The following is a 19034-nucleotide window of genomic DNA, read 5'->3' as shown; positions in this document are numbered from 1 at the left end:
ATTAACGACACTGGTGCTCCACCTTTCTCATTATGTAATATGACATAATGTTATTTATGGCACAAGTTAGCCTAAATTAAGGGAGACAGGGTAAGGAAAAGGGCAGGGAGAAAAACATAAATTTCAATCCAAAAATTTTCCAACCATGAGATTAAAATGATGAGGAAAAAAATCCCTCCATTTTTAGAAGTTCCAACGCAGCACTGTTGTGTGCAAAAGGCCTGAAGAAGGCGGCCCTTGGTTCTGTTACACTCGTTTTCACATTACACAGGTCATCAACTCTGTTGTCGCAACATTTTCAGGCAATTGATTACCTGGTTAGGAAGCACAACTTAATGAGTCATGAGCAGAAAGGTTTGTTGTGAGTGGCACATGTTTGTTTAATCCACATGAGAAATTAAATGTTTGTTTAATCCACGTGAGAAATTACATTAAAAGCATCAGAAGCCATTTCAAACTAGGTGAACGTCAGAGAAGAGCAAATAATTTTATATTTCTAATACTACACGTTGGCACCAAACCCTTCTTCTGACAGAAAACCAAAAGGCAAACAATGAGCAAGTGAGTGCTTGCGCCCATAGAGGCTGTGTGTGTCGCCAGCAACAGCTAGCCGTGAAATTGAAAGCAAATATTTGCTCTGCTTAAAAAATGCTCAGACTGTAATAACTGCATAGTGCTGTAAGCTTTGAGAGCTTCTTGATCATTTATGGACACTGCCTCTCTGCCTGCAGAATATTTACTGAGCACAGGGTGAGGTTCTCAGCAATTGACAATCAGTCACTCCCCTGGTTAAACCCAAAACATTTTCAAACAGAATTATGCATGTGAGTCAAGTTCTGATATACCATATTTTTTGTTTCCTGGTTCCCTGTAATACAGGCTGCTGTTTTTGTTTGTGGCAGTGGGCATGCCCCAAAGTCCAACCCCTCTTTCATTTAAGGTCCTGATTTGGGTCTCTTAAAAAATCGCAATCAAAATCTTGACATTTCCTATGCCAGGCATGCTCCAAGCACTAGGTGGCTTGGGGGGGAGTTGTGGGACTGGATTTGTCCTCTCTCAACCAAGAAGAGAGGAGAAGAGTTTGTGGCTGGGCTTGGCTACTTTTTTCTGTCACAAATCTGCCAATTGGCATCCTGATTTCCCAGTTCTCAACTTTGCACTAAGCCACAGACTTTAATGCAAAAAACAAAAAGTGCAAAACCCAAGGAAAATTGCAGAACAGTGCCATTTGGAATGCAGGAATGCAGGAATAAACACAGTTTTATAACCCAGAGAGCTGTGTAGCTTGTGTAGGGCTGTGGTTGCTGCTGCAGGGAGCTGCAGTGAGCTACCATGCTCCCTCCAGGTCAGCATACAGAGCATCCTTTCTGAGTTTTACCCAAGGTTACCATCACCAGCCCGTTCCCCCATGTGACGAGGCAGCCCTCACCAGGTCTGACTGCACTGTCCCCCTGCTCTGACCCCAAGCACCCCAGTGCTGCTCTGGCCATGGTGTGCCCCCCTGAGGCTGCCTGGGGCCCCGGGAGGGTCCCGCTCTGGGGAAGGGAAACAGCAGTGCAGTAGGGACTCTCAAGCACCCAGTCTGGGAAGGGGACAGAAGAGGTGGAATTAAAAATCTCTTGTTCAAACTCTTCCAGTGGGAAGTCAGGTCCCAGACAAGTTGTTGTAGACAGCTCTCTTGAGTTAAAAGTGCTAGCTCAGGCTTCAGGGAAGCAAAGCTGCCTGTGCACCACCTGCCCATTTCTGCCTTTGCAATGGCCCTTCTGTGAACAGATCTGAGCTCAAGGCTCGGGATGATGTTGCTGCTAACCAGGATGTGTGCCTCAGCCTGGCTAGAAGGAAATGAGATGGCTCTGCAACCACAGCCTAGCAGGGAGGCATGCTCCTGCATGGACTGCTCCTTGCCCCTGGGCCCTTGTAACTTCCGAGAAATTATTTACACTATTACATCCTGGACTCCCCATTATGGACCAAATTTCAGAAAGTGCTTCAGCACAGCATTTGTTTTATGCATGTCCCTGCCTTCATTATCTTCAGGAAGCTTCTGGCCAGCCCTAACTCTAACTGAGATTGCCTAAGAGGCCACTTCTCACACCCCCCCTGCACGTGCATAGAGGGGTGATGGACTCTGCAAAACTGGCACCACAACTCTTTCTGGAAACAGCAGTTTTGGACTACAATCTTCTAGAAAATCATCCACAACCTGAACCAGGTAGCATTTGTGATGAACATGAATATTTCAGAACACATTTGCAAAATGCAGTTCCTTTCTTCCTTCCTTTCACATCTGCATTAAGCCATGATGGTAATATTCAAAACACACTGGGCTTTGTATATTAGCCCATAACAATATTTCCAATGTGACTTCAGTACCTGAATGCACAAAATTTGCAGGATCAGGCTATGGCTTTCTGCAAAGTCAAGGCTTTAGGAAGACAGCATTTTCAAATGGCCATTTTGGACTAGGTATACTTAGCAAACTACAGTCAAACTCCTTCATGAAATAAAAGTTCTAAACCCATACTCAGGATTTTTAAAATAATATATTTATTATAAGAGCTTTAGTAGCATCAGATAATATGGATTATACATCAGATATCTCTAAATTTTAGCTATAAAATAATAATGTAAATTTATATATCCTACCTATTGTAATAGATCTTTTGTCTTCTGGTTACTCAGAGCTTTATATACCAGATCTACTGGCAAAGCATTTGTTACACTCTGATCTTCTAAGAACTTTTTCTATCAGTTTCCTCAGGATACATTTTTTTAAACCAACATTTAGACTCTTACATGAGTCTTTGAAATTTTATTGCACTTTACCTCTGACATAGTCTTGTTAAAATGTTACTCTTACCTGTTTTCTTCATCTTCTGACTAAGAAACATGAAACAGATGGCGAAACAGGAGGGACCTATAGATGAGTGAAAGCAGTGGGAATCAAAACTACTGAATCCCTCTTCCAGTGTGAAGAGCCTCTGCCAAAGTTTGAGTTGTGTATGTTCCACTGATAATGATCATCTTGTTTCTGTAAGAGGGTGCACATTTAGCTGCAAGCATTGCTAAGTGAACAGCATCTTCTGCTAGTACACATTTGTCGGAAGAGGCTGCAGGACATGGCAGGTAGTCTTCACTCAGATGTTCAACTTCTGGTCACACCAACTGTCCCACATAGGACGCTGAGGGATGTAAGCCCACACAGGAGAGGGATTTAAGCCTACAGTGTTGAAATACATTTTAGGTGGGCAAATACACATCTGCTGAAAGACAATAAAACAGATGCTGGTAAGGAGCAGGTTTAGTTGTCCATCTCCAAAGATATCAGGAGCTGGTAGGAAGGCAGCCCTTCTGAGAGGTAAATATCAGTAATTAAGGCAGACATGTGAAGTCTTCTCTCTTGTAACACTGTGCTTCTATCATTAATATGACTGTATTGAAATGTATGAAGAGTGGGGAACTTTTCTGGGAAATAAAAGTTGCAGGTGCTGTATCTAGCTGGAGACTGTGAGCAGTCTCATTTTGTACCCAAAACCTATAGCACCAGGACCTGCACGGAAGATCCTTTGATCCAAAAGAAATGCAACAAAAGGTCTCTTGCATCTTCTCGGGGACATAAAAGAAAAGGGTATCTAGTCTTGAACTAGCAAGTCTTGCTGTAACATTTGATGGGAATCCTAAATGAGTAATGTATTCTCCTTTTTCCCCCAAGTTTTCAGTTTGCAATGGGACTTATAATACTTGCCTCTTGTAGCAAAATACTAAGAGATGCTGAGATGAAAAACATTGTGTAAGTTCAAAGTACTTAATGTAATCAATAATTCTACAATATTATAGACTCCTCATTTCAATCAAGTGCACTTAAAAAAAATATATATGTGCTCTAAAGATAATTTCCCAAACACTATCCTTGAAATCAGAGGATTCAGATATAGAGTACTTAACTAGATTGCAGGAACGCATGCCATTTCTAGTCCTGTAATTAGGCAACAGAGCAGATCTAATCACTTCATTATTGTAATGACAGCTGCTACATGAAGCCCAAAACCAGAGAGAGAAATAGGTTACCACACAGGTACCTCAGAATGTGTTTAAGCATGACTGCTAATAGAGCTGCATACTTAGACGTTTTTGTCGGCTATTTGCCTTTTCTCCTCATCTGCAGCTCGAGCTCAATAGCCTGTCTGTGAGGCACAACTGGTGCTGACCAGCTCCCTGCCGCATGGGAGGCTCAGAGGAAGCAGCCACACCAGCAAGGCTTGAAACTTCCCTGTCTTGGGCAGATCAGGAATTCTTGCTATATTTATAACTATATGCTATATGAAATTCCAGTGTGTTTAATTTTATCAGTTTAATGCTTTTTCTATGGAACTTTACTCCTCTATAAATATGTCATTAAAGACATGCACACTTCATAACCACTGAACACATGCACATAGCATGGCCTTGGCGTATAGCACTGTCACAATCTAGGACTTGCATGGAATATGCAATACCCAAAGCCTTGTAAATGATGGGATAAATTCTGCTTTCACTGATTTATGTTTAATGAATATTAAATTTGTTTGTATTTTACAGAATTGCAAAAGCTAATGTAAATAGCAGAAGAAGTATGGGATGGGTCCTGGGCAGCACATGAGGCACCTGTCTGGTCTTACAGATGTGTTAATGACATCAGATTTTAAATAAACTGACTACTTCTGTCAGATTCCAGCCATACTTTCTGAAATGCCCTCAGTCATGTCAATAGCTTTATTTTGGTTTGTTCTTTTAAAAATATTGGCCATCAAGGTGTTAACAGACTTCATTTTAACCTATTCCTCTACTCTCTGGGTCTGAATTTCTTGTGTGTAAAGCTAAGCTTTATTTGTTGTTTGTTTCCTGTGGTGATTTAAAGAATTCATTTCCCCACCATCCTGAAAAATCTTATGTCACTTTATTACATGGGAATTGTCAAAAAAAATTCTTTCCTTTTTCCAAATTCCCCCATTTCATGATGTTTCATGACACCATGAGATCAGCAGATCACATTGTCGCAGCGTTACACTAAGATCACTATGTACAACCTGGATACTTCCAAGTCAGCACCTAATTCCACACATAGTCAGGTAAACAAGCACTCTGTTTTCTAAAGAAACTGATTTCCCTCAATGCCCATGGATTTAAGCAGGAGTGAGATATGCTCATCAACTTCAAAAGCTTTTAATTAATGTTATGGATTTAGATATATAGTATTTGGCACCTAAATTCTCAACTAAGTTTTAAATTTTTTTTCTTTCATATTTATACATATATCTATATCTATCTATCTATCTACCTTTTAATCTATCTTCTTTAAAAGAGGAGGATTCAATTACTGGGCTCTGCACTAGCAGGCCAATCCTAGATTAAACAAATTATATTTAGTATAATTTAATACAATATATAACTAAGTATTTTTAGTATAATTTAATTCACAACAGTTATCAATTATCTCATGTTTCTAGACACATCCCATTCTCAATAGCTATGCTGTATAAGCTGAGACTAGGAGTTGTAATTTGCCAGGACAATTTCTGACAACATGAGATCACAGGTATTAGCTCTCAAAATGCTAAGCAAGCCCCTGAAGTTACTCTATACAAAAGGAATGTCAAGACCCATTCTTTTCTGAGGAAAAGAAGAGAGGATCTCATCTTTATGCTGTAACACAACTCAGCATCCTGCTCACCACAAAATCTGAATTTACTCATTTCAAAAAGATCAAAGTTTTATGTTCTACTCAGACCATATAAATTGGTCTATAGTGCTATAAACTGACGTCAAGAAGCAACACCTTAAAGGTGAGTAAATAAAAGAGCATTTTTTTACACCTACTTTTAAAATGTGTTTAAATGAAACTTCTGCTATCACTGCAGTCATCTTTCATATTGTAAATCTCTTTTATTTTAACCACTGCTATTTCCTTAGCCTCATGCAAGAACTTTGAAAACTTTGTATCACAGTAAAACACTTGTTTTGACCAAAAAAAAGGGTTAGAGCAGATCATCAGGAGTTAAGGAGAAAAAGCACAACTACCTGGTTCATCGTGTGAATTCCTGAATCTAAAGAGGAAGAGCAGAGGACAACTCCTATTAAACCAGGATTACTCATCATCAGTTGTATACCATACTTTGGCCAGGAAACTTAACGAACGATAACATCTCATGGTCACAGCATTACAGACATGCATGCAAGACTTCGCAGCCCTGGAAAACTGATTGTCTCAACATGCCGAGTTGGAGGCGGCTCAACACATGTTTAGACACAGTTGATGCTATCGGTGTTCATGAAATCTATGACAAGTGTGGGCAGCTCTTTTCAGAGTATCACACAAGACCGGTCATGTACAGATTGTACATTATGCATCACAGTCAATGATGTTCTGCCTTGCCCAGCTGCTAGGCAAAATATCCTCCTATGCTAATGTCATAGATTCAGTGTCAGGACCCTGCTAGCACCAGAAGGCTTTTAACATGGTGATTGATATCCCCTATATTTTTGTTTGCTAGCAAATCCTGGCACAACAGCACTAGAGTATCCATAGATATTTGTTGAAACATTTAGTTTATTTCCAATAATAAATTTGTACTGTGAAGTAAATAGCTTGCTGTTCCACCTTGAAAGACTTCACCCACTTCAGCAAGCCCCATGGTGTGTTTGGGCTTGAATCACACCCAGCCCAAGTAGGTACCAGTATTTTGTTTGTCCTTGACAAACACAAGCACATCTCCAAGACTTTTTGAGCACAAAGTCTCTGTGAAGCCTTGGTGAGAAAATGATGTCCCTGTCTAATTACTTCCTTTAAGAGGACCAGTACTGCCCCCTCCTGTGAGCAGCCCCATGGGTAAGACACTCTCTTATCAAACCTAAACTTGTTGGTTCTCTGCAGAAAATGGACACAAAGGCCTCTTTCCAAAAAACCAAAAACAGTGAAAAAAAAAAAAAAAAAAAAGACACTAAATTCTATGTTCATTTTAGTTGAACTTGATTTAGATGTAGTACTCAGGTGCAAAAATAGCCATTGCTTACACACTTTTCTTCATCACTATTCTTGAACAGCAGTCAGAGACTTTAAAGAGGCTCAAGGTCACTTTCTGGCAGCAAGCACCTTCTCTGAAAAACACAAGATTTTCTCCTTCAGCTGGCTTTACACTTCTGATCTGTTCTCTTTTATTCTCCTCTCTTTCACACAAGCACTAGCACATGAGTTCAAGCATGCCAATGACGGATGTACTAAAATAGAGGTGAAGAGAGCTCTGTAAGCACCTCCAGCTCCACCTGTCAGGCTCATCACATCAGCCGTGAATTCCTCTGCCCCAGGCACAGCCACTTCCAGCTCCAGCAACTCCATTCCCCTGGGCTGTAGCCATATATTTGCCTGAGGGTAAAATAGTTGAACGGATAATCATACAAAATTAATGACGCTCTGTCATCAGCTTTGTTTCAGGTGCAAGAATTGTGTCTGGAATGTCTGGTAGGCTTTGCTGCAATTTGGAAGCAAAAGACAACAAAGAAGCCAAACAAGCTCCACTTTCAATGAAATTCACGCCAAATCAAACAGCATTCTGAAACTGCATGAAGAAAATTGCCAAATGTTCACACATGCAACAATTTAACCAAATAAGTATTTGGTGTCTTTTGATTTAAGTTCACTTTTATTATGTAGATATATTTTTTGTTGCATAACAGCAGTTTCCATTAGTAAGTATAAGTTAGTCAATAAGCATAAATTTTTGAAGGACAGTACAGAAGGGAATTTTCCAGAGTCTGGAAGAACATTGCACTTCAGAGGGTAGTTCTGAAAATGAACATGGCTGTTGATTCATTTTAGGCAGGCAAAATATAATCTAAAGGATATTTGGAAGTTGCAAGTCTGAACAAAAGCAGGATGAGAATGGTGATACCACAAACAGAGAAAGTCTCAGGGTTATTTCAGAGGAAAGAAAAGAGGATCCATTTTGACTAGATAAAAGTGCATTGAAAGACATCCAAGAAGAGATTTGAGATGGATGCCCATCTCATACCAGTTTAATATGGGCAGCAGAAAGAAAAATATTACAGTAAATTCCTGAATCTTTGTGGTATGTCTCTAAACCAGAAATAGGAACAAGATAATGAGTGAAAAGAATAAAGAAAAAGACACAGGAGGAGTGAATAGGGCCAATAAGGAGTGACTGTCATGAAAACCTGTTGGAAAAAAAGCTTACAAGAAACCATAAAAGTAGAACTAGAAGATGCTTGCCACAAGCATCAAGGTTTCACAGCATATCAAGGCAAACAGAACCAACAGTGACAAAGAATCAGAGAGATATTGACAGGGAGATTGGAGAAATTTGAAATATGAACAATACAAAGTAAAATAGTTTCCATTCCTGAAAAGTACTATTATTTTTTTGGAGCTGGTTAAAATATATTAAAAAGACTTTTTAAAAATTCTATGAAAAATAATTACCTCCATTCCAAGAATGCACACGAAAAGCTAAGAATCAAATAGCCTGCCTTTATAACTATGAAAGGAAAGGAAGTAGCAGAACACATCAAACCAATGATTATTCACCTGATAGCCTGATACATGTTTTGTTTTAAAGAAACAGTTTCCTCTTATTCCCTACAGTAACACTACCTGGCCTCATCCACTATATAATACACATTTTTATTCAATAATCTGGGGGAGAGATTGATTTTCAGTTTACCATATATAAGTCTAATTGAGTCAGAATGAATTGCAAATACCTGCTTCTCTGCTTTCAGGCATGGTACCTTGCACTGAGGGCTGGGTGGGGAGTGAAGCCTCTGGCTTGGAATCCAGTCCCATATTGTTTTTTTGAGGTTGGGATTGAAGGTACTTGAGATGGTATTTTATGTTTGGACTTAGGTGTTTATTATTTCTTTTTAGTGAAATAGTTTTACAATTATGAGTTTGGTAACGTTTTATTAGTAAGGTATAAAATGGGTAATTAACTTTTGTTATAAGGTCTTTTAAAACTAAACTATTCAATTAAGAAAGGACATAGATTATTTTCTTTTTTAACTTAACAACTGATCTTTTGAAGTTTGTGATGTGGACTTTTTTGTTTAATTATAAAACATCACTTAAACTTATGAAGAAGAAGGAAGAAGAAGGTAAAGAAGTACAATTTGTTTTTACCTTAAAACTTCTATTTTGCTTCATATTTATTTCTATATTCTAGAACCCTAAACTCTAAGTTTTCTACTTTGTGATATTAAACACTTCTAACTAACTACATACTCAGTAATCTCAGTATTATCAATCAATGTTTAAAGTCTTCTCCACAGCCTCAGGTCAAATGCAGTGCTCTCTTGTGGGTCTGTGCCTTTCAGCACAGAAAGTCTAAAATTCTCAGCATCTAGGATTCCAACAGTCCCACATCTTCTGTCAATCTAAAATTTCTCTGGAACTGCATATGACTCTGATGTGAGAGGTTTAATCACATGAGTAAGGTTAAAAGATCAGCTCTTGCCTTAATGCCCTTGTTCAGCTAGCTCTTCCTCAGGCTTCACTCTCAATACTGGGATGATATGGCTCTTGTCCTAGCAGGGTGCAATAGGTGTTACTTAAATTTCTGTTTGCACAGCGCTTCACATTCAGAGAACTCTGGGGTCCTCAGCACAGGAGACACATGAGGCTTTGGAGCAGTAGGGTGATGAACATAGGTAGGAGCACCTCTCCTATGACAAAGGGCTGAAAGAGTTGGTGTTTTTCAGCATGGGGAAAAGAAGGCTCCAAGAAGACCTTATTGTGGCCTTTCAGTACCTAAAGGGGACCTATAAGAAAGAGAGTGACAATCTTTTTAGCAGGGCCTGTTGCAATAGGACAAGGGTCTAAACTGAAGGAGAGTCAATTTAGATTAGATATAAGGAAAATGAGGATGGTGAAACACAGGAAGAGGTTGCCCAGAGGGGTGGTAGATCCCTGAAAATATTCAAAATCAAGTTGGATGGGGCTCTGAGCAACTTGATGTAGCTGAGGATGTCCCTGTTCATTGCTGGGGGTTGGACTATATGACTTTTAAAGGTCTTTCTAACCCAAACTGTTCTATGATTCTGTGAACTGCCCTACTGGAAAAAAAAAAAATGTGGTGAAAACACCGAAACAGGAATCCAATTTCTATATGCAAAGTCAGTAATTTGTAAACCCCAGTTCTTCATGTGTGTCACCTACATTTTTGGACTGACATTTAGGAGACCCAGTAGTGGAAATTCCAGAGCAAGCACCTCAAGAAGCTTCTCAAAGAGCTGCCATGAAAGCTTCCAGAAGCCATTACCCTCCATGGGTAACCAGGCAAACTGCACCCAAACCCACAGGCTCCATCATCCTTTCATTCTTTGCCTTGTGATATCCCATGCAAGTCATGTGTTCTGTAGAGTGGGGGGGAGCCAAGGACAGCTGCAATACCATCGTGCTTCAGGTTAGTTCTTGAAAAGTTTTTTCCAAGCCAAAAAGCTCATGCAATCCTTTCTAGATATTGGGATGGAAAGAACAAGCTACAGCAAATCATCTGTGCATTGAATTCCCCATTCATTTTGAGGAAAGTGTCTTGCTCCAGCAGGAAATACTCTGACCTCTCGCACAAATGGCAGCATTTTCAGCATATACCTTTTGCATGTCAAAACAGGAAATCGGCTAACACAATCGTGCCAGATCTTCCATAGCCATTTCAAGCCACAAAAATCCAGCCTGCCTGCCAGAAAGGGTTCTCCTGTGGCCAACCGTAGCGTGAAAAAAATTACTGTCTGTTGTAAAAAGAGTAAAATATGACTTGTTTTTTTTCTAAAAAGGAAAGGTGCTGAACGTCCATGCGGCCGGGGAGCTGGGCGGGTCGGGGGGCCCGCGGGTCCCCTGCCTGACACGCGTGAGCAGCCGGCCCGCGGAGTCTCCGCGCCCCGCAGCACCTGATGGCGCGGCCCCGGCGCCGGCCCCGCGCGGCGCGCGCCCGGCGCGCTCCCGCCAGCCCGCCCACCTCCACATGCACACACCCGCGGCGGGAGGAGGAAGGGCATCTTTCTTGCCGTTTTCGTTTCTCCAGTTTAATTTACCCCCCTTCTCGCCCCTTTTTCTTCTTCTTCTTCTTCTTCTTCTTTTAATTACATTTTATTTTATTTTTCTCCCTGTAATTATTTGTTGGGGTTCTCCGGTCGGATCCCGGCGGAAAAGGTGGATCGCTTCTCAGAGGGTTCCCGCGGCTCCTGGGGAAGGTAGGCAGCAGCAGCTAATGCAATCGGATGGATGGGGCCGCGGCTCCCCGCGCACCCTTTGTCTCCGCGCTGCGGCCGCGCAGCGCGGGCCGGAGCCCGGAGCCCGCCGCCGCCCGCGCTTTGTCCCCGCCGTGTGCGCAGCCCTCCCCCCATCCCCCGCAAAACGTGTCTGCTCGCCCCCGGTGCTGCCCAGTGCAGACCCTAGAAATGCAAGCAGCGAGCCGGGCGGGGCTGGGGGAGCTCGGCGGGGCGGAGGGGACGTGCGGACGGGGCGGCCATGCGGCATCTCCCCGCGGCTGGGGCGCGCTGCCGCGCCGGAGGCGGGAGGCGATGCTGCCCTCGCGGACTGCTGAGGCCGGCATGGAAAAAACCCACAAACAGACAGACAAAACCCGCAGAAATAAAACAAAAACCTGGCAGTCTGCGGCTACGGGCTTCAGCTGGCAGCGAAAAAAAAATATAGTAATAATAAATGAGTTTGCCCCTTATGACGGCCGGGTCGCGGGTTCCGCAGCCCCCGCAGGGTGCGCGGCCGCGGTATAGCCGTGCCCGGGGAACGTTCCTGCCTTTCCCTTAAACCCAGCGCTGCCATGGGGTCAACGCAAGTTTTACGGTATTCGGAAAATGCAGGCTGGGCCCACGGCGCCCACGCGTGTCCGTGGTGCCCGTAAATACATAGTAACAGCTGAGGTGGTCGCTTTTGGTGAGCGAAGGCGAGAACAAAAAGAGGCCCGAGTGAATGCCAGGGGGTGCATTGGACACGTGTGTGTACGTCCAGCTCGCTCTTGTGGTAGGGGGCTTGTTCCATTGTTTTGCGGAGTTCGTAATGCAACCTGTAGCTAGAGAGGAGACGATGAGGTGTGTAAAGCCGTGCTTTGTTTATGTGACATTGGAAGGACTGAAATAAACCCTGGGTCTGGCAGCTGGCTTTATAGAAGGAGAAGCTGTAGCTTCCTTCTGCCACCAGCTGAACTCACCTCATGTCCGTGGTCTGTTCAGAGTCCAGACTGCTGTGGAGCATTTCTACCGACCTCTAGTCCAAATTATAAATAGGAACCCGTGCTGTGCTTCGTTCACCTTCAGGTTTGTTTGACTTTTACTTGTGCTTGAAAGGCAAAACTTCTACTTTGTTCTAGAAGTAAACTGTAAGAAAAATATACATTTTAGTTGATAAAATTTATTACAGGATTAAAAAACAAAATAAAGCAAAAATCCCCTACATTCTGAGACAACCTTCATAGATCTGAAGTAAAAACAGCTGCAGGGGGAGAAAGAAACAGCATCCTCCATCTAAATTTTACTTCATTTGCTACCAAAACACCAGCTTTGTTTAAAAAGCCTCTAAAAGGAAATCCATCTGTTGCTGAAGGATATAGGTATCGATAACTGCCCTTTCCAGCCTAGGAAATGGCATTGAAATCCGCTTTGCAAAACCTGCGTGAAATCTCCGGACTGCCATATTGCTGGGAAGCAGAGGCCTTCTGCTGAGGCTCGGTGGAAATTCACTAAAATGGGATCTGCTTCACTCTCGTACTGAATGACTCCTGTTTGACTTTGCCTTTTCGGAAGGTCGGGTTTTTTTCTTTTTAAGAGGCACCATAGAGAGAGCACTTCACTGAAGCACACTGCGGCATCCTCTGTCTTGTCACTTGAGACTATTTATGCTGTAGTTGGACCAACTGGGCTCTCCAGGCTGGGTGAGGATGGGAGACGATTGTTGGCAGTGAGCACCAAGCTGCACATGCCCGTGTGAGGAGGATTATCCCCTGAGTTTGACGCTTTCTGCAAACTGCTGTAAAACGTGGACGATCAATTCTCCTTTGTGCCCAAATCCTGCTTTTTACAAGGTTTTTAAAGGATGGAAGGGGAGGCAGTGCTCTCTCTTCCTGCTTGGAGGCTGCTCATCCTGGGTCTCTGTCCTACATTTTGTCTGTGTTTGCTGTTTTGGGAGCTTGTTCTTAGCAGTGTAGGAGTGGTGACCAAGCAGAAAGGGGACTCTCTCCTGTGCTCTTCTCTCTCTTTTTAGCATCTTGCTCATTTCTGTTGGAATCTGTGTAGCAAGTAACATGATAATAACCATCACTCACAAGTTTGTATTGTGAAGACAAGTAGATGTTGTGGAAATATTTAAATATTTTAAGCCTGAATTCAGTTTTCTTTCTGACGGATACTTACTGCTGTGACCTTAATCCAGTGCAAGAAGTTTGAGCAGCTGCTCTTGGGAAAAATGGCAGCTTTTACATGTTTTGCAGTTAATTCTTAAAATATTTGCCCAAGCTTATCAGGTAAATATTGCTTTGAGTCTCTTACAGTCAAGAAAACTGAGGCAGAGAAATTACTTGTAAACTGGGGCAGAGGAAAAGTGAGTTACACATGAACTTATAGGAAGGATTCTTCCTTCTGTAGTACAAAAGTTTATTTAAATGGGAATTTCACAGCTGCTGTTTAACCCATAGAAATACATCTGGATAGTGTGTTTTTTGCAGTGACCCATAAAGCCCCACTCATACGGCATTTCCACTTTCTGTGGAAGACAAGAGTGCATTTATTTGTGGCAGTGCGTTGTGGGATCTCTTCTGAAAACCAAGACTGTTGAGAGGATTTCACAAAGAAATATAATTAGGAAAAAATGTGACTATATTCCTCTGCCAAATGCCTTTCCTAATTTGACTGGGAAGGGCTCAAAACAAAAATGTACTTAAAACCATTTTCCTTTATGGCTCATCTTTAAGTGTTTTGCCTAAAGTAATGAATCACTTGGTGAATCAGACTGGGATTTTATGGTTTCTTATTTGCCTGCCTTTGATCAGCTGAGTAGCCTGTCGAAACTTAATTTGGGACTGTCTTCCCTTTCTTCATGGCAGCATGGAAAGGCAGTGTGGAGAGTGATGGGGCAGAGCAGGAACATTTTCCTGTTGCAGCACAAGGTCGTGCACTACCAAGAGAAAGGCTGACGATCCACATTTGTTCTCATCACTTCTGTTTTATAGCACCCTTTTCTGAGCTTCCTTCCCAAGACTTCTGCCACGTGTTTTCCCACCCCCCATCTTATCTTTTAACTGTTTCCATCCTGCATGCCCTGGGAGCTGTGCGAGAGAGGAGCCTGGGGAAGGGAGGTGGTGGCTTGCAGACACCAAGCAAATGGCTGCAGCAGCCCCAAGGCCTTGGCCGCCACGCTGCGCTCATGCTGTCGCCGTTGCCGACGGGCAGGACAGGCGTGTGCCAGCACCTTGTTGGTTCTCTGTGGCCCTGGGCCCAGCTGGGACACCCTGGGGCCGGGTGAGCCCGCTTCCTTCCACCGCTGCTGTGGCTGCAGCCTGCGGCAGAGGGGCAGAGCTGAGGAGCTGGAGGCAATGACATTTCAAGCACTGCAGATGTCTGCTCAGTGGATGTGAGTCAGTCTAATTTCCAAGCTCTTTGTTATCTCAGCAGCTCTTTTCTAATCTCTCCATTTTGTCCTTTCTGTAGATGAGGAGTAAGTCTGGAGCTTTATGTCCCTCATGTCAGGTGTCACCAATGCAGAACAAACAGGAGATAGTTGCTTCCCTGCCTCTCAGTGTGATACTCTTACGTATAAAGCCTATTCTTTCTGTCATTTAAGTGAATAGTCCGTACACAGAGTTTCAGTCTCCGTGTTTCGTTATTTATATCCGTGGTGTCTTACTGGTCATATTACTCTTCTTTGAAAGAACTTTCAAAAGTATGAGCAAAGAAAGATGTATCACATCTCAGGCTTTGCAGGAGTAAAAACAGCTTATGCGAAACTCAAGTGCAGGGTTCTGATGACTTGTAACCAACCAAGTTTTTCTTGGCAAAACTCTCTTTGAGAGTTGAGTCACATTTTGTCTTTTGATCAAATTGTCTTGAATTCCATAGTTAAAAGTGCTTAGTGTGTCTTGGATATTTGCCAGCCCCAAGACCATTTGGCTGCGGGAAGTGCGCAGTGAATGAAGTGCCCAGTGAAAGGGCATATTACAAAAACTACCCAGAGATGGAGTAGATGTTGTCCAGATTGACCACTTACCCAAATGCCTCTTGCATACTGGGTCAGCTTTTGAGCAGCCATGTGCCTTAAGGTGACACTTTCAGAACTGTGTCATTTACAGGATGTGAAAAAAATATGACACGTGAATTAAGCCGTTGTGATTACTACCAGGAGTGATGATGTTCTTTTTAGAAACACAGCTTCTGGTGAAGTGTTTTCTGAGATTATTCCTCTTCCATGTACGGCCTAGAAAGGATTCATGCACGAACCAGAAGAAATAGATTGTCTGTATTATCTTTTTTTTTTTTAAACATAAAGTTTTTGATCCCATTACTGCTCTTGTGGAATTTTAACAGTCCAGGAAACTGGAGTTGCAGGGATTTTTTTTTTTTTTTTTTTAATGTTTCACAAGTCAACAGAAAAAAATTACTACAGGTCTTGGAATATGTTTTAATGGCTTGTGAAGGTCTCGGTGTCCTTGAAAATAATAAACACATTTTATCTTCTTGTGTCATCTCATAGTCCTCCTGAAGTTGTGACCAGTTGTAATCTTTCCCATATTCTGCAAGGAGCACACAACAAATAAATTATCTGTAATGGCTTTTGCAAGACATATCATGGGATGTTTAAAGAGAAAGCTAAGCTGCTAGGCCAGAGCAATGCATTTTATACTAAATAGAGGAGCTGGATCAGCTACCAAACACAGATCCTTGAGTTTCATTTTGAAGAGACATTAGCTCTTTGCTGGTTTTCTCTTTGGGTGATGCCTTCTTCAAGAAGGAGTGCTTGCCCATCTGAGTAGAAAAATTTGAAGCAAGAGCAAAATTCTGATTTGTCCTTTATGATTTACTAAGTGTTTGTCTGGAAAGAGAGGTTTGATGGTGGGTCTCTGGAAGTTTTCCTTTGAGAAGTTTAAGGCTGAGTAGTAAGACAGAGTAGTAGTAGGCACAGTGACTGAGGTGATTGGAATTTCTGTATTCACTATTCATGTAATTATTTACTGTCTTTCAATGTGAATTAGGAATAAAGCTCAGCCTAAGAACTCTTGCCAACATAGCATTTTTATTTGCATTTCTTTTAAGACATTTCTTGAATGAAAAGGCCGTAAAAGTACAAATGTTACCCTGCTGCTTCCAATATAGCTCAGTATCAACATATGGTGAATTTTTATTAGTTGAAGCAGTTTTGGGGTTTCTTTCTCACAGCACCAATGGCACGTACACCTGAGGTGGCAACTTGCTCAGCTATCCCAGCGTTAAATCTCCTTTTGGGAGCAAAGCTATTGCAATTGCAGGGAACAGCTCAGTGTGGCTGCAGACCCCTCCCATGGGTCAGACAGGTTGTCCAGCAGCAGCACCAGGCTCTGCTGTAAAGGCCAAGTGACAGGCCTGGAGTGGACACTTGATTTGTAGGGAATTAAGCTAGTTGACATAAATGCTAACCTTTTGGGATTTTAGATTTTTTTTAGACTCTGTGATTTGTCACCTGGGTGAACTTGAAGTTTAGAGTAGGTGATTTGGGGATGAAATTCATGTGACCACCTATACTCCATTGACTGTGGAGAGTGCCCGGAGTAATTAGCAGTGACAAAGGGTTTTCTCTGTATATCTCTAAGATAAAGTTATCATTGCAAAAATTTTGTGATTTCCATAGTGTTTTATTCCAGGTATCACACTTGAATCACCCTTTGTCTCTGAATCTTCAAGCACTTCACAAACTGAGTGTTAGTGTCGCTATTACCATCTTAATTTTATAGGTGGAGATGCAGAGGACATGTTGGTTTTACTTTGCCAGAGATTTGTGATGAATTAATGCCATGACAATGAAAACTTCAGTTCTCAGCCCCACCACTCTCTCCTCACCCACCTCATGTATTGACACTGAGATCAGGTTTTCTCATACTTCGAAGTGCTATGCATTATGTCATTCAAGATTTTTTTGTTTGTTTGTTTCAGGATTTTGTTTTGGTGTTTTTAGTAAATCACTTACCCTAGCAAGAAACTGACCCATATTCAGAGATGTGCCTGCTGTCAGGATGCTTCAGGGGCAACTCATCTGTCTGAAACATGAAATCTGCTGAAATGGTTGCTGGTGCTTCAGCTTGCTGTAAGATTTTGCTCTGTCCTGTAGAATCATAGAAGGGTTTGGGTTGGAAAAGACCTTCAAAATCATCTTGTTCCAGCCCCTCTGCCATGGGCAAGGACACCTTCCACTACACCAGGTTCTACAAAGCCCTATCCAGCCTGACCTTGAACAGCTCCAGAGATGGGGCATCCGCAGCTTCTCTGGGCAACCTGTTCCAGTGCCTCGCCAGCCTCGCAGTGAAGAATTTCTTCCTAATATCTAACTTAAACCTGTCATCTTTCAGTTTAAAGCCATTCCCCCTTGTCCTGTCACTACATGCCCTTGTGAAGAGTCTTCATTCAATTAGTTTTCTGTAGAAGCAGGGTTTTGGTTGAAACAGACAAAGCTTGTCACTTTTGTGCTGCAAAGATTCCTTGGGAATGAAGCAGGGAGCTGTGTTCCTGCCAGTCTGGTGCTGTAGTGTTTCAGTGACAGAGGGGCAGAGGGCAAAGCTGGAGCCACACGTCAGTGAGCTGTGCAGCCGGCTCTCCAGTGTGCTGCTTACCTCACACTGCTGCTAATTTCAGCACCTGCTTTTGAAACACTCAATGGGGAATTTATTAAGCACAGGCAATGTCAAGGCAGTTCTGAAAATCCTCCTGGGCATCAGGATGCAAAACGGTGCCCAAAGGAAAAGCTTTGCTGCTTGAATCTCAGCTGAACCTTTACACAGGTTTTAAAGTGCCAGGGGACACAGATCCTGGTACAGAGGTTGCCGGGTCTCTTAAGAAATTGTTTATTTTAGGAACTCATGGTCACAAGAAACTTCAGAATTCAGTGGACTTGGTCCTTGCCACCTCAGCAGTCACCGTCTCCTGTGGCTTTATCCTTTTATAAAAAGATTGTGCTTCTCTTCCAAAATAGGTAGACTATTTTATCCCTGCAGCCTCTGGGAAGACTGTTCCGGAATGCTAAAACCACCCTCTGCTTGCCAGTCTGCATTTATTTATCAGCGGCCTAAATAATTTTTTTTTTTTTTTTATATTTTATTGTGCCACCATTTTAATACCTCAGCAGTTTTCTCCTGCTGAAGTGTAGTGGAAATCTCTTTTGCAGAAGAGTTGAGAAGTACCCAGCTCACACACCCCAAACTCTACCCTTGCACCAGGCAGAGTTTGCCGCTATAATCACACGCTTAGCTGCTTCTTCCATTGAAGAGAAGGGATCCTGCTGTGAGCCTTTAGACTTGGCACCTGCACTTTGGACAGGGTGGGCTCTTGAGGAATTGAAAATGGCGTTTCTGAGAAAGTATTTACAGGGAAAAACTGCTCATTTGCAAAGCTGTCTTCTGTGTGGTGGGGATGTGGTATAAAACAGAAGTACTGGCTTCTGTAAGCTTAATTTGAAACAGGCAGATGTCATAACTGAACAAGTGAACTACATCCTCCTGTCTCACCCTGCAAGAGCCTGGGGATACTCATGCTTCTTTGGTTGCATGCAGTTTCATGGCTTTGAGGTAGCCCTGAGAATTTAAAAATTAATCTGGTATCTTAAGGTTCACCCCAGGCTGAAAGTTGGCAGTACTGCAGGAAATTCATTCACAAAATGGGAATTGAGAGAGTTGTGGTAGAGGAGCTTGTTTGTGAGTAACATTCTGTTGCCTCACAACCACGCTGGAGGTGTAGCTCAGCCGAGAGTGGTTGGACTCTGGAAAATATTGGTCTTTCAGGTGATTTGCATTGCTGAT

The 19034-nt window shown here is 42.5% G+C and overlaps 2 protein-coding genes across 3 annotated transcripts in view; both read left to right on the top strand.

Annotated features, from left to right (window-relative positions):
- Nucleotides 1-19034, top strand: part of SCAF11 (SR-related CTD associated factor 11) — a 176935-nt gene that overhangs the window by 52178 nt on the left and 105723 nt on the right. The window lies entirely within an intron of this gene.
- Nucleotides 11077-19034, top strand: part of SLC38A1 (solute carrier family 38 member 1) — a 42159-nt gene continuing 34201 nt past the window's right edge. For both annotated transcript variants that reach the window (XR_010999067.1, XM_068190058.1), the window contains exon 1: nt 11077-11239. The gene's annotated coding sequence lies outside the window, so the exon portion shown is untranslated. The remainder of the gene's footprint in view (nt 11240-19034) is intronic.

The sequence above is a fragment of the Anomalospiza imberbis genome, chromosome 5 (assembly GCF_031753505.1).
Source record: "Anomalospiza imberbis isolate Cuckoo-Finch-1a 21T00152 chromosome 5, ASM3175350v1, whole genome shotgun sequence".
Classification (NCBI taxonomy): domain Eukaryota; kingdom Metazoa; phylum Chordata; class Aves; order Passeriformes; family Viduidae; genus Anomalospiza; species Anomalospiza imberbis.
This window is presented reverse-complemented; position numbering and strand designations above follow the sequence as displayed.